Below are 13,708 nucleotides of genomic sequence, written 5' to 3'. Positions count from 1 at the left end.
TTGGTATTCAAGTTCAAAGGCTTAATAGTTCCTCACTATTTAGGGGCTAATTGGTAAAAATAGTTTAATTATTTTCATTTGATTCTTTTGTTTGGTTTTTAATTGGTGAGAAAGGTCAATTGAATCCTTTTATGAAAAGGAGCTCTTTAAATAGTTGCTAACTATTTAGGGTTATTTTTGTCCATTTGAAATTATTCCTTTTATATTTTCCTGCTCAAATGCAAATAGTTGTAGACTATTTGTGTGTCCTTTTTATCACATGGGGTGTTTTGAATTATATTATAGTTATTAAATTAAATTAAATATTCCTAATTATAATATAAATTAACGGAGTCATAGCCGTTAGAACTAATGTTCCTGTGTCATGGCCGTTAGTATGACTGATGCTGATAATGTAGGTTAGTCAACACCACCTTAATTGGTCTTATTAGCCAGTGAAGTTCTTCTTCATTGAAGCAGAGTTTCCTTACTCTTTCTTTGCGTCGCGTAGCCTCTTCCTTTCCGTCGATTAGTAGGCAGCTATATGAGCCTGCAAAATCTTCAATTTTCAACCAATTGTTCAACAACTAATTGTCCTTTTTTTTGATTGCAACCCACAAATTCCTCCACACGCACGTGAATTTTTGTTTTACCCCAAAAATTAGGTCACTGAAATTTCTTTTCCCCAAAATCTGCGAGCCTGCAAAATCTTCAGTTTTCTGCCAATTGCTCCGGCAACTAATTGTACTTCCTTTCGATTCGCTCCCAAAAAATCCTCCTCATCCACGAGAATTCTTCTTTTCCCCCAAAAAACAGCTAATTTTAGGTATGGCTGCTGTACCGAGTTATCATCCATGGTACAGCTTTCAGAACTTACTATTTCCAGCCTTATATATACCTTTGTTTCCCACTTTTGCCGGTATTCAGAAGAGGAGCAAACAAAATCTAGGTATGTTTCCATTTTCTCTCTTCCTATTTTTTAGTTGCAATTTTTTTTAGTTTGAATGTTCTTCCCTCCTATTTATTATTGGCTTCCGTTAATTAGACACTGTCATGTGTTTGATATTATGCATAAAAGAATGATTATGATGGTAATTTATCGATTAACTTATGTTTACTTTTTTTTTCTCTATTTTTATTGATTTCAAATGTTGCCCGACTTTTGCCAACATTCAGCCGACAGGTGTGCTATATGATTTCTGTGTTTGGCAAACTGTCCTTGATTTTTATTGGTAATTTTTATTGTGAGGAAGAGGAGCAGGCGATAAGGAATCCATCATGTTACTTGAGCTTGAAGTGGAAAAGGCAGACTCGGACCCAGTCCCACCTGCCGACGACGACGTCACACTCAAATCCGTGCAAGAAGGTAGCACTATAGTAGTGGAGTAGGTGGGAACGTCGTCAGGGAGCTGGTGCTGGTTAGGATTGTTGATAACACCTGTATTAGTGTCTACAATATTGATAGAGCACACCCCAAATTCATCCAAAGGTATTATGTCCGCGGTAGTCGTTGGGGAGGCAGTTCGACGGAGAAAGCGTTGGACCGGCTGGATTTCTATATCAGAAGCTGCCCTCTTTCTCGCCATCTTTCCGCTGTGGAGATTGAGAGAAGAATGCAGCGGCACGTTGAAGTCCTTGTTTGAGGAGATAGGCAATGGTCTGTCGTCGCTGCAATTGTTGAGGCTTGAATTCCCCCGACGGCCACTGTCGTTGACCAAGGAAAAGGCTTTTGCCATGTGTGAATGTACAGAGAGGTAGAGAGATTGGCGGTGGCAGTAGCACTCGGTACGATAGCTCCCCTCTTCAGTCTTCCCTTGGGGTTATTTCCTTGACATAACGTTATTAATAATTGGCTACGGCTTACACAAATTATTGTTGTTAAGCAGCAGTAGTAGCATTCAAATTTAGAGGGAAGGAGGAGGAGGGTCGAAAGAAGGATCCGGAGATAATAAGTTAAATGATAAGAAGAGAAGCCAACCAGATAGCAATGCGGGGGCTTGGACAGGAGGAGCATTGGGATTCCAAGGCTAAGAGCAGGTTCAAGAACTGATGCGATCATTTCAAGGCCTTCTGTCTCGGTTAATTACAAAAACAGGAGGGAGCAAGAAAGACATCATCAATCTAACACCCTGACATTTTCTTAAAAAGACTTTCTACTTTTAAAGCACTCGGGACCCACCAGTCTTCTTAGATAGCAGGCCAACCACAGCCGGAGTCGAACTTTGTTGTAGATTTATAAAGTGGCGTTCCACATCCAGCACAGTTATACACCCCTTCACCAAAAAACTTATCATATTCCCCAGTTCCACGCAATCTGTATATCATTGCATTGTGTCAGCAAAGCATAACCCAAGCAAATGTCAAGAACTGAGGGACGTAGCATTGTCCAAGTCTCCATTGCAAGCTGGATATGCATCTGGTATGTTGGAGTATTCATAAGATCTATCTCCTTTTTCTCTAGGCAAGGGCCACTTTGAAAGTATTGGCTCGTAGACCATTATAAAACTAGGCAGCAAGCACAGGTCATCAGCATAGAGAGAAGAACATTTCAAAAATGTCTCCAGATCTTACATTCATCCAGTGCCGCTGCATTAGCTACTGGTGCTGAAAAAGTTTATACCACTAATTTATCAGTATTGATTTGTAGATATTCTGGTACAACCAATGCATTTTAAGGAGTAATTTTCTTGCTTCATTCTAACCCATATATGGCTCCTGTATTGTGCATTCTATTCATCTTTACATTCTATTCAATTACGCTTTTGGCTTAATCTTTCTTATTCCCTGGTTTAATATAGAAGAAGTGGAAACCTGAATCATAACATGCTGAAGGTTTCGACACAAGTAGGTACTAAATTACAGAGAGCAAAGAAAGCTAAAGCAAAGGAAGACTGATATGGTCTAATTCCGTACTTTTGTTATATCTTTTGTTCATTGCCTTGATGGCTGTCTTCATTCCTTAGACAATGTCTCTTGACTTAAAAAGTAATGGATCCTAATATATCTATTAGTAGTTTAACCATCAATGTTGTAATTCAATAGGCAATGAAGCTTATTTAAACCTCCTAATATGTAACTGTGGCTTGAACTGAAGTGTGTATTCTGCTAAGACATGAATGATTGAGTTTAAGTAATCTATGGTTGTGATTTGCATATTCATTATTTACCTCTTCATTTGTCAGCTGGTCATATCATATAGATATATGGTCTCGATTGCCCAAGTATGATTGAGTTGGTCATATATAGTTGTGATAAATATGATATTAGTTGGTCAGCACGGCCAGAACCATGCTAGTATATGGAGGAGTGATTAGACCGACTGGAGATTAATTTGAGGGCCGTCCGTTTGGCGCTCTCGTACCCGGCCTAGTGTACAGATGAGGGCTGTTTGCTTGGTTTGGATTTGGGCCTGAAACATGTGGTAATGGAACTTTAACCTCTCCATTATTTATTGGACTCGACCCACTTATTAGTTTGGACTTTTGAGTATTGCATTGAGTATTGGACTTTTGAGTAGCTAGTAGTAGTCTTGGAATTTTTTTTTTCAATTTATTCTATTTAAGGAGGGCCGAGATTTAAAAAATGAGGAGGAGAAGCAGATTTGAACTCAAGACATGTACATCTTGAGTAGAAGAAGAGGGTGGAATTTAAATAAGGATGCATCTTTAATTCTCTATTACGGAGCAACTTTTTTTTTTTTTTTTTTTGAGTAGAAGCAGAGTTTAGATAGATTCGATTCTGGCCATCACTACAGATCAAGATACACTCTCAGGACCATAAATAGCTTATACGGGTTGATTCAAGTTGCCTACTAACACAATTTTCATATTAACTAAAACAAAAATTAACTCGTGATTGCAAAAGTAGGTTTTGACTTTTGATACAATGTGTTGTTGTCACAGAGGTTTTCAAAATTAAGCATCAAATCATTTTCTTATTGTCAAATACAAATTCCTACTTTGATCTTTAAATTTCAAAATGTGATACTTTAATCCTTAAACTGTAAGCTTTGTCCTACTTGAGCGATGTTTTGAGATTTTGACAAAAAAAAGGTAATACCTTTGAGAAAGTATAATAGATTCTAGATTTAAGCGGGTATACTTTAAGGACCAAAATGAAAATAATTTTATATCTTAAGGACTAAAATGGGATCAGCTGTACATTTTGGAGATTAAAGTAGAATAAATTTTAGAGTTTAGGACTAAAGTGTCCAATTTTAAGGTTTAAGAACAAGGCAAGAGGTTAGGTATAGTTAAAAGACGCAAAGTGAAATTATGCAACAGTGAGTATATCAAGTGTAAAAGCCCAGCGGTTCGAATATTTACCAAATAATACTTTCACATAAAAAAAAACTTTCATTTGTGCTTTAGATGTTTTAAAGTTAGTGAAGTAATAAAATGTTTTTCTCTTTCTTTCGATAATCCAAAAAAGACAATTGAGAGACGTTTTTTTGGTTGCTTCTTGGAGGTTATAAAAATTATAAATGAGAACAAGAAGCCCTAAATTGCCTCCTTTATTTTTTGTTAAAACCACAGAAAAAAGGAGAGGACGTTGTTGTAACTTGACAGATTTGACTTTTGAACTACATAAAAGGCAAAAGGAAAAATAAAAATAAATTAAAATATTTTTTAAAAAAAGGAGTAAGTGGGGCTGCGTAGTGGGTGAATGGTGGCAGTAACCGCCTTAACCGTCACCGCACCACAAAATAGAGCAAAACAAAACACACCCACTCAGAAGGAAACGGGGATAAAAGATACAGAAGAAAACAATTCCTGAGAGACAAGAATCTAGCGAAACATCAGAAGATTGACTTTTACCTTTTTCTGCTAGTATTATGGTAGGTCGTATATAAACAGATAGTGTGAGAAGTGGAGTGAATGGCTGGGAGAAGAGAAAGATTAACGTGTGATGAAATGGGTGAGATAAAGAAAGGCCCCTGGAAAGCAGAAGAAGATGAGGTTCTGATAAACCATGTCAAGAAATATGGCCCCAGAGACTGGAGCTCCATTCGATCCAAAGGCCTTTTGCAGCGTACTGGCAAGTCCTGTCGCCTCCGTTGGGTTAATAAACTTCGACCCAACTTAAAGAAGTAATGCATTTTCAACTCCATTTCACACTTTCATTGCCTTCCTTCCTCAGCATTTGTTCTCTTCTTTTCATGCATTTTCTCTCACTGTGTGTTTTTGGGTGTGCTAGCGTGGGTGTTTCGTTCTTTCTTTCTCTCTTCTGTAGATCACTTTTACGTATGCATTGATTAAATCCCATTATGGGCTTTTGGTATCAGGGCCTTCTCTTGTGTTTGTGAGTGCTATAAGAGGAATCTGTGCGTATATCTGGAAAATTGAAAAGTTGGGTCTTTTGAGCATGCTCGTTGTCTTCTATCTTTCTGATGTTGCGCACAAATTGTCCAACTTTTGATTAAAATTTCGATTTTTTTTCTTTCAGCCCACTACGCTGGAGTGTGTAAAAGTAGGAGCTTTTTTGTTTTAGAGGAAATTAAGTCTGTTTATGCCTATAGATGTGGTAATTCTGTGCAGAAATTCTATGAACTTGGGTGAAATGGATTATAATTTATATGTTCAGGATGCTTCTGGCTGATTTTAAATATTATGGACTAAAAAAGTTTTTTTTTATAAAAATGTTAGGGACTAATTTGACAAATTTCTCGTATAAAAACCCAATTGGGGTTTTAGCCTTTTGGCTATGACAGTACAATCGGACATTATAGGCTGGGCTTTACGCCTCAAAGCCTGAGATCGGCCCGACTCGAAAGCTCGATCCACTTGTGAAGCCTTCATTATACCGTAGTGTATATTGGTTTAAAAATATTACTAGTTACTTTTATTCTTGAAATTTTGATTATAGCGAAAATAAGCTAGCTAAATACAATATAACAGTAGTAGAGCACTAACTATTACTAAACCAAGGGACCCCGTTACACGATATTCACAAATTTGAAGGGGAGAAAAATACATGAGTTAGTGAGGTGATTTTCTCATTTTGCTTGTTTATGATTCCTCACATTTTTGGTATTTAATAGGTTAGTCTATTTTCCGTAACACCAATAATTTCTTTGATGGATATAATTATGAAAAGATGATAGATAGAAATTTAATCATATTACAGTATTTATTTATAGGTTCATTTCTCGATCAGATTTAATGTATAGTTCACTTTCAACCTAATCCAAACTTGTACCACCCTCCTTCCCTCTCCTGCCTTGCCCCTCTAATCAGGACTAGAAGACTGCAACTAAATCAGAAACAATTTTTAATCGGATTTGAATGAGTTCTTGACAAGTGGATTTTGAAGAGACTCGGATCGAATGACTCGTCAAAAACATTTGCTTGCGACTGCAGAAAAGTTGAAACGGAACGTCGAACGAAATTTGCGATAATAGACCATGAAACTAACGACTCCCAGCACCACATCCTAGTTTGGTACATACTATGTGAATTTGACAGATCACGGATCTAAGAGAGTCTAAGCACCAAAATCTCGTTTGGCAAGTTCAAGAGTCGAAAATTAGAGGTTGTTGTGTGTTTTATTAGTCATTTCTGACGAGAAGACAATTCTTGTATGAGCGAACATATTAGCCAACCGGCGTTTGAATTTACACATAGGTAAAGTGAATGGAAAAACACGTACCACAAAGCAGAAGAAAGTAGCTTAGTAGAAAATATGTGATATGCACCACATAAGTACTCAGTAGGGTAAAAAGTTTCTCAGTGAAGCTCCGATAGCTACACGATTTCATTGATTTAAGCGAGAGTTCTCAGATCTCATGTTCCACATGGAAGTAACATACCCTCAGAAAATAAGACAATGAAATTTCCTCGAGATGCAAAAGGAAATTGAGGAGGTATTTCACACATAAAAAAATGAGAATCATGTCCTTAAAGTTTGGTTGATTAGCCTTAGCCAGATGGACCGTCGCCATAAGCAAGTCATGGCGTAAACATGTCAGGAAGATTTGTACATGCAGGAAAATATGTAGCCATTTCAAGGAAGATATGTAGCCATTTCAAACAACTCTCTAAAGCTCAATTTTGTTCTTAGAGTATCAGAGCTGATCTTCATGAACTATTTAACTATTCAAATATCCCTCGGTATGATTTGAATCCTATGTTGAGGTATTCTGTGGCATCAACTGCCCAATGCACATCAATGTTTTAAAATCCGGACTGTTAATTGAACCGATGAAATGATAGGGTCGAGATTCAACCGATCGGATCGTTTCAACTCCAATTCAATAAATAAATAAATAAATATATATATATATATACACACACATACCAAATAAGATATAAATGTTAAACCACAATTAACATAAGAGCAATATCATAGTTATCCAATTTACATATCCAATTGTCTAAATATTAGAATTAACAAAAAAACAATATGAGTCTAGAAAACACTCAAAAGGTCCAAACAAGTCCAATTTCTGAGGCTTCTATAATCTTCTTCGTCATTCTGGGACAACAAAGCTTAAAAAACAAGCCATCTAGACAAATCGTCATCACCATCCAAGACCATTATATGAATAACAGGTAAGTGATAAAAGTATAAAATTCATATTAATATCATCAGACCAATTGATACAAATCTTAAAAATAAAAATAAAAGAATTCAAACAATTCTATACCAATTACAATTTGAATATTTAATGCCAATCATCATCTTCATCATCATTAAAAAAGTTTCGACGCTGAAATATTTCTAAATCATCTAAATCAACATCTTCTGCTTCATCTTCATTATCTAAAAAATTAGCATATTTAATTATATACACATTCAACTGGATATGATAAATAAATTACAATTTCAGCTTTTACAATAACAGGGGATCTTCTTAGACAAATTAAAAACACAGGCCGGTGACCGATTCTTTTATCTGATTTTTCCAAACAAGTTGCAGATCCAGTTCAACCAACTGAACAATCTCATATGCACTTTCTCAAGGTGAAAAGAACCAGCCCTTGTGGAGAACATTGGAGTGGGACTTTGTTGTCTGGATATACATAAAGCTAAGGTTAGTTGGCCTGGACGCCCTTGGTACAAGGACAGGGTTACCTTCACTTCTGGCTACTGACCATTAGATAACTACAAAGAGCTCAGCTTATATATGTTAGGACAAGTAGACACACGGATACCATTACATCAAAAGAATTAGACAAATTTGTGAATCTCTTTGTTTTCAACCTCTTAAATAATAAGAGCAATAATTGCATTGCATAAGAACAATACACAACAACATCACCTTAAACTCCAGACAGTAAAAGCAATCTCTAATTCTTAAAAATAAACTCTATTGAATACAGATGAAGGGATTCCAGTGGTACACATCCATATCCATTTCTAGCTCACAAGAATTTCCAGCAAAAAGAGACGCACCACCTAGTAATATCAAGAGTTTAATCCTGTGATGACTGCCTTCATGCAAGAGGACACTGACAAAACACGCCCGAAGGGTAAGCCAAAGAGAATCGAAGTTGAAAGAAAAATTAAGAACCCTAACTGAGTACAGGAACTAGACCTTGAAAAAAATCAACAGGCAATAATACTGATCATGTTCAACAAATAAGTAATCATCTTTTCTTCGTTTTCTTTCGGGTTAATCACATTTTATCCCCTTAAACAATACTCCATTTCTCAGTTTATCCCCTAACCTTTAATTTTGCTCACTTAACCCCCTTTAGGACAAAATTGCCCTTGCATTATTTTGACTTTTCATTTACCTTGTTTTCTTTTCTTTTATTTCTTTTTCTCTTTCTTTTTTATTTAATTCTTTCTCTTTTCCACAAAAATCTTCACCTTAATGATTGAAATTAAAAAAGAGGAATTGTAGAGATCTATCTTCTCCTTAAATGATTAAAAAAATATTCAAATCACTTTCCTAAAATACAATTTTTTTAGCCTTTCAATTCTTTTAATTTTGGGTTTTCCTCTTTCCTTTCTAGTTTCTCATTTTATTCTCAAGAAAATATCATAAGATAAAATTATTTTCCTTTCTTTTATTTCTTTTTCTTTTTCTTCTCTCTTTCATCCTTCCTAATAGAAATTCCATTTCAACGAAAATTTTTGTTTTGAGTTTGTAATTGCATATTTCTGGATGAAGGTTTAAAAGACATCAAAAACTAATTTTGATTTTTTGTATAATGCCACGTGTCACAAATTTCAATTGATGATTATTAATCAGGTCACAATTTCATCTTAAAATATTTTCTTGGGAATAAAATGAGAAACTAGAAAGGAAAGAGGAAAACCCAAAATTAAAAGAATTGAAAGGCTAACAAAATTGTATTTTAGGAAAGTGATTTGAATATTTTTTTAATCATTTAAGGAGAAGATAGATCTCTACAATTCCTCTTTTTTAATTTCAATCATTGACGTGAAAATTTTTGTGGGAAAGAGGAAGAATTAAATAAAAAAGAAAGAGAAAAAGAAATAAAAGAAAGGAAAACAAGGTAAATGAAAAGTCAAAATAATGGAAGGGTAATTTAGTCCTAAAGGGGGTTAAGTGAGCAAAATTAAAGGTTAGGGGGTAAACTGAGAAATGGAGTATTCTTTAAGGGGATAAAATGTGATTAACCCTTTTCTTTCTGTTACTGATCATAATCAAGAAAACCAATTATTTCTTTATGTAGTTATTCACATTTTGCATGCATGCAATCATCCAATGACAAAACCTTCGTACTCCAGGCTCCAGCACTCTCTGTTTTTACCCCTATCAAAACTCATAAAGAATTTCTTTCACATAACAAAAACCCATAATATGACGATCATATCCAACTTTACGGTTCTTCTGCTCGAAGAATTGTATTCCAGAGATCATGAAACATCCTCAAGAACTAGCTAGTCTCGAGATTATTCTAATAAACTGAAACAGAGAACAAAACTACCCAACTAATAAAAATTCCAATACTATTTTCCTCCATAAATTCCAACATTTTCCTGGCAAGATAATCTGGCAACTTATTTTTTGGGTAGTAGTGTGAAAATTTCAAAAAAAACCCAGAAAAATAAGTACAGCAAGATCAGAAATATACTAACAAAATTTAAAAAAAAAATTGATGATATATATACAGAGGGCCGAGGGGATCAAGTTTACTTGCTTCGTGCTTCCTTCATGCTATTGCTATGGATCAAGTTTGGAGTTTGGACTGAGAAGCCGAGAAGGAAATAGAGACGGCAACCCGGCAACGACGGCAAGAGCAGCCAAGCAGGAAGACTGAAGAGGCGAAGACTGGAGTGAAGAATAGACTGAAGACTAGGTTTAGACGTTTAGTCCTTAATTTCAGTCAAAATTGTGAAACATTAAAAAACCACGGTTCACGGTTCAATCCGAGTTTAACGGTTTGAATGGTTATTTACAGGTTTGATCGGTTCTAGAACCAAGTCAACACAAGCTATGAACCAGACCAAACACATGGCCGGTTCCCAGTTCGACCGGTCAAACCGGCCGGTCCGGCCCGGGTTTGAAAACATTGATGCACATGCAGGGATTTGTGCCATATAAGAACATAAGCTTGCCAAGACGAAAGCTGCAGCACGTTGTCCAACAATGCAAAATTAACGGAGGCTCTTGGTTCACCACCTTACGCAACATATTTCTTTTGAAGAAAATAAGAAATACATGCATAAATCGAAAAAAAAAACACAAGATGGTGAAAAATGATACATCATGAGCTGATGAATTGGTCGTCCTTTTATGGACCCTTTTTCTAAGGGAGAACTTCCGGTGATTTTTTTTTTTGGGGGGGGGGGGTTATCCCTCCATATGAAAAGCAGTGGTAAAATCCTGACCCAGACTTACAACAGCGGGAGGACGAATACTCTTAGAAACAACTACAAAGACAGCTTTTTGAAGAACAGTACAAGCCAAAGAAAGATCAGGTGATCAAGGGGGTTTTATGTCGATAATAACCTAACATCATACCGGCCCGAAGAATATCTCAAGACTCCTCACTATAATAATAACACTATATAATATAGAGAGACAGAAGACAACAGGCTAAAGAAAGGAGGCAGCCAAGTTGAAAGCGCTCTATCTTTAGCTGAATAAATGGAAAATAAGAAATATGTAGGCAACAGAAAGAAAAGACATGCTTGTAGACTTCTGTATGGTGTCTTTAAAGAAAATAGTATCTAAGCACACAAAAACAAGTGATGAGCACAACCGCCCCCATAAAGTACCTCCTCTAAGGACTGATTAGAGAAGGAAATGACATCAACAGCCTAAGGAACACGCTGTCAACTCAAATAAACAAGAAATGAAGCATGAATGGCTTGGTATCCAAGAATTAAGAATCAGACAAAACCCAAAAATCCTATTAAAAAGAGAAGCTAGATACTATATATAGCAGAACCTATCAAACAAGTGAAACAGTTATTTCCAGAAAGTAGATATCCAGTAAAAGCATAAACCAGGAGAAGAGTAACACGAACTGAGCGCAAAGTAGGTCAAATGGCAGAAAGGCCAACTGAATGAGAAACAGCTGCAGCTGCAGCAGCCGGCAGAGAAGCAAAAAAGACAGAGAGTAAAGGGCAGATAGGCAGAGAGGAGAAGAAGAGAAGAAAAATGGAGGACCTGCTGAATATGATCAGTAGTAACGTTGCTTGGATAGTAGGCTGCCATCATGGGCTGCATCTGCATCAGGTGCTGCTGCATTTCTTTCTTTTATACTACCACCCAACCACACACACAACACACAATACGCACCACACTCAACACACTTGTGAGTTGTTTGTGTGTGTGTGTCTCTCTCTCTTTCTCTCTCTATACGTGTTTCTGTTTATGTACGCACATATGAAGCAAGCAAGAAGTATCTTTTGCCAAAGGAAGACTTGTAGTCATTTCCTTTCCGACCCACCAGAGGTGATTGGATCATGTTGAGTAGTAGATTTGATGGTTGTAACCCATAGCAGAATTACCATTTTGCAGCCAAGGCTTCGGCCTCCAACTAATTATTTTTTTAAAAAAAGGGAACAAGAATGCAATTCTGAACCTTAATACTTATCGCCATCTTCCAAAAAGAAAGCTTCCACATCTTTTGAACCTTAACACTTATCTTCAAGGACCAAAGAGAGGTTATGCTCGTCAGACTGAAAAAATACTTATGGCCAATTGAGTTAAGGTTCAACATCTGTGCCAATTCCACATCCTTGAAGATTGGCACAGATGTGGAAAGTTCAAAAGATGTGGAACGAGTTCTTGCTCAACGCAGCAACCAGACTGTTCATATTATATATAACACCAACACCCAAATATATCTGTAATTTCCAATACAGCATTGCCCCTCAACCACAAAACATTGCTCCAGCTCAGTTAAATCAGCCACTAATCCATGAAAAGTTGAGCAAATATAAAGCAAGGGAAAAAAGAATTAGGAAATACCACCATTGCTTCTGCTACTTTCACAGTTTCACTCACATATACCCTGCAAACAGACAAAGCAAAGACCAATTGACCCAATAAATATAAAGACCAGATAGAGTGGAGAAAAAAGAACTGAAAATATTAATAAATTCTTAAAAGAGGTAAGTACCTTCAAGCTTCTATGGACTCTGCCTACCCATCCTGTTGACTTTCCTAAATCCAGTGGCACCTATTGGAAAGCCATATTCGAGGATGAGGTTCCGGCGGACCTTGGCAAATCCCTTATAACCCCAGTCCTCCCCCCAAGAATTTTTTATCAGAAAAAACTCCTCCCCATTCTTATCGACTCCAGAACCAACAATCAAAACACAATGATATCCTTTTTCTTCTGCAGCAATTTCATCTGGGAGACCTCCACCATAAATACCCTTGGTGCGCAAACAGAAAAAAATAAGAAACACACGCACAAGATGCACACATGAAAAAGACACAAAAATCAGTATTAGAGATATTAAACATTTTTTAACATACTTTGCCTGTGAATTTTCTAAGACTTCTAGGCGAAAACATGGTACCAACAATGGGCTGGTGCTCAAGAGCTTCCATGATCGACAAATTCTCTTCTTTAACAACAATAGAACCAAAAATAAAAAACTTCTGCCCCTGGTCAAATACATACATTTTCAGCAACAACTAATGGCATTTTGTAATGAGATGTCCATACTCTTAAAAAAAATTGCAGAATAATAAAAATACTGGATTAAATAACTCACACGAGCCACAGCAGATGCAGGTGTAACGAATGACATATCCTTTTCAGCTTTATATGGGTACACATCTTCCTCGTACAGCCCATATTCTTCAATCATTAAAAAGGCCTTTTCCATAGTGGCTGAAATGCGTCTCCTTTTTTTCTTCCCTTCATTCCCCTCCTCTTGCTTCTCCTTCCCTCTAGCCCTTTTCCTGGCTGGACGAGCTTGTTCCTCCTCTTGGTTGGCCTCTTTTTGCTCATCCTTGGCTGAACTACCATGTGAACTGTAATACCGATTATGCAACTGGTCAATAAACTCTTGCTTTGCCAATGAAACAGATTCCCCCCCTCGGATGACGTGTAAAGCTGATACTGCATCAGTCAAAGGGAAAGCATAGCATGCCCCTGTTCAAGGAAAACAATAGAAAATTAAATTTAGATAAAAATAATAAAAAATAAAGAAGATACTATTAAAAATCTTCAGGAAAGAAAAACAAGAACTCACCAATAGGGCCTTGATCCCATACAGGAAGTATGGAATGTGGATTCCTCTTCAACCAAGAGTTAGGAATCTACAGAAAAAATCATATTAAAATGGA

General features: G+C 36.5%; 1 long non-coding RNA gene across 2 annotated transcripts; it reads left to right on the top strand.

The window, feature by feature from the left end:
- The first annotated feature begins 254 nt into the window (after positions 1-254).
- Positions 255-2,750, top strand: LOC140036907 (uncharacterized). 2 transcript variants are annotated; one of them, XR_011840486.1, is made up of 3 exons: positions 373-928; positions 1,156-1,764; positions 1,866-2,750. It is a non-coding gene; the product is annotated as an uncharacterized lncRNA (long non-coding RNA). The 2 variants fall into 2 exon arrangements; XR_011840485.1 differs by having other exon boundaries at positions 255-928; positions 1,156-2,750.
- The last annotated feature ends 10,958 nt before the right edge of the window (positions 2,751-13,708 follow it).

The sequence above is a fragment of the Coffea arabica genome, chromosome 2e (assembly GCF_036785885.1).
Source record: "Coffea arabica cultivar ET-39 chromosome 2e, Coffea Arabica ET-39 HiFi, whole genome shotgun sequence".
NCBI lineage: Eukaryota > Viridiplantae > Streptophyta > Magnoliopsida > Gentianales > Rubiaceae > Coffea > Coffea arabica.
This window is presented reverse-complemented; position numbering and strand designations above follow the sequence as displayed.